This window comes from Gavialis gangeticus, unplaced genomic scaffold, assembly GCF_001723915.1.
Source record: "Gavialis gangeticus isolate Ggan-Ray unplaced genomic scaffold, GavGan_comp1, whole genome shotgun sequence".
Classification (NCBI taxonomy): domain Eukaryota; kingdom Metazoa; phylum Chordata; order Crocodylia; family Gavialidae; genus Gavialis; species Gavialis gangeticus.
In genome coordinates, this window is record NW_017728997.1 from 18,911,146 (window position 1) to 18,914,128 (window position 2,983).

The following is a 2,983-nucleotide window of genomic DNA, read 5'->3' on the forward strand; positions in this document are numbered from 1 at the left end:
ATGGCAGGGGGTCAGACTAGATGATCTGATCAGGTCCCTCCTGACCCTAGCTACTATGATACTTATCCCCTCATACTTCTACTGTCTGCAATTCAGAATATTGCCACCTCTATCATGTATCCTTGTACCATGGCCATCAACACCCATATCTGCAACTACCTGCATGTTCACTGTGTAGAGTTACAAAAAACAAGCAGCTGTCTCTTCATGCCCTTCTGACTACAGTTCCTCTCTTCCCACAACGGCCATAATTTGTTCCAAATATTAGTGGCCCCTCCATAGCCTTTGATGATATGTCCTATCCACATGTATTGTTTCCTTTCCCTTGGCTCTGCCACTTACCCCTCTATTCTGCCAGTTTGGTGGCCTCTCTTAATCCTCTCCTCCATGTGTAAAGGCTGTGTTTTTATGAATGCATTATACTATTAATTTGTACTGTTTGTAGAGCATATTGCTGATCCATCCTTTTTCTGTTCTGACATAAGCTGACTTACTACTTCTAAGTTCTAGACATAAAACTTCTGTAATAACTAAGCTTCATCCACCAAACCCCTAACATTTTTTTAAATTTTACTTTAAAAACCCTGTCATGACTTATTGCACCTGGTAGCATCAGCTTTAATTAAACTCACAGCACAGCATGCAGTTCAATTTACCAATAGTTTAAAGCTCATTTCAGTGGCATTATAGACATTTCCTTTCAGAAAAAATTAGTAAGAGGTCCTGGTTGTTTTTTCCTGCCATTCATCACATGCTGTGCTTCAGCAAATATTAAAAAAAAAAAGTAGAGAACTGCATAGTTCATGAGACTAGTAATTGAATGTGGAACCTCTAGGTTACTTCATCCACTCCAGCTCAGGTCCATAATGCATAAACATCATTTGTATCTGGCTGCTATTTGGAGGCTTATGTGAAATGAGCAAAAGGTCTAATTTAATTTCCCAGTGATACACCTGGCCATGCCATGAACTTAATCACAAATTTTAGATTCTTTGCTGTCAGGACTGGAACATCCTTCCACATCACCATGGGGGTTGTCCATCCCATTGAGAGTTAAATCATTTTGGTACTGAGAGCTTGTTCCTGGTTGGTGCCTTTCCTGAGAACTATTAAGTGACTTCCAGCTCTCATGCCTTCAGCTGAGCACCTTCCACCAGTACTAGTCACATTATGAAAGTGAGAGAAACACCTAGTCTAAAAGAATGCAGTTGCACAATCATTTGCACGGCCGTTTTGATGCATCTCTCCATTGACATCTAATGTCCATGCAGAAAGAACCTGAGACTTCAGACAGGTGTGTGTGCAATGTTTATTTCCAAACCTTTAAGGTTCTTCCATAAATACTATATACTTTTATTGGTTACAATAGGACAGCATAATAGTAGGAAGGGAAGACAGTAAGAAAACTTGAACCCAGTTGCACTTGGCATCTTGGGATTTCTGTGATCAGACCTCAGTGTGCCAGCAAATAGTGTTTCTTGGTCTCCAGAATGCCTGAAAAGGTTGTGCTGCTTGTAATTCACAGCTGTCACCCTACATTCGTATATTAAAATTACTGCGTGGATGCCTACAAGCTACTTTCAAGTTCTGTGTATCATTAGTTGAAGCATGCAATTGGTTACAAGTCAAATGCTTTTCTTTCTAGTTTTGATTCTGTACAGCATTTCTGAGGTATCAAATGTCAAGCATTTCAGTAGTTTTTAATGTATGAGTCCTTTCTTTGATTAATAAATGGGCATGCATTCCAATTAAGGTGCCTTTTTGTTACGCTCTTTTACACTATTAAAGCTATGTAATTAAAAAATAGGTTTTTTCTTTACTTTTGCTTTTTTAAATAAAACAGTCATTTACATAGTTAACCTGAAATAACATGACTGAAATTCCAAATTACTGCAAAAGGAATTGTTTAGCTGGTAGAAAATACTGAGCTCGGACAACTGTTTAATCCTATCACTATTGTTCACTTTGTTCTATAGCAACCTACCCTTAGCAGCACTTCCTTCTAGTGCAGTAAATGTTTATAGCGTGGCATTGCCCAACGGTGCCACAGTTAGGACTGGGGGCCCATTGTGCTGAACACTTTTTTAACAGAACAAATAAAATCCCTGCCTTGTCAGACCTATAATCCAAAAAAAACTCTCTATGTTGAAGCATCTCAAGCAGTCTGTTTTCAAAAGTACTCATCAGTAAATGCTTTTACCAAAACTTTTGAAACCTGTTTTTCTCATAATATTTACATAAAATGTTGTAAATGGTAAGAGAGACTCTATCCTCTGAAAAGAATCTGAATATTTTATTTGTAGTTACGTCTGTAACTGATTTATGTAAGTTTGGCAGGTAAATCTTCTCTCTGGCTTCTATTCTAAACTGTATCCCTTTCAAGTCCAACAGAAGAGGGACAACGTGGTTCGCATCTTCAAAAAGGGGAGGAAGGAGGACCCAGGAAACTATAGGCTAGTTAGTCTTACCTCAATCCTGGGTAAGCTTTTTGAGAGAATTATTCTGGTGCATGTCCACGAGGCGCCAGCGGGGGAGATTATGCTTAGGGGCAACCAACATGGGTTCGTTCGAGGCAGGTCCTGCCAGACCAACCTGGTGGCTTTCTACGACCAGGTCACCAAATCATTAGCTGCAGGGGTAGCAGTGGACATAGTCTTTCTGGACTTTCGGAAGGCCTTCGACACTGTCTCTCACCCCGTTCTCATTAAGAAACTGGGGGACTGTGGTGTCGACACCCACACAGTCAGATGTGTCGCCTATTGGCTGGAGGGCTGCACCCAGAGAGTGGTGGTGGACGAGTCATTTTCAACCTGGAGGGATGTGGGCAGTGGGGTCCCCCAGGGCTCGGTCCTCGGGCCCACACTGTTCAACATCTTCATCAGCGACTTGGACAAGGGGGTAAAAAGCACCTGTTCAAATTTGCTGATGACACTAAGATGTCGGGGGACCTGGGCACACTAGAAGGGAGGGACAGGCTGCAATC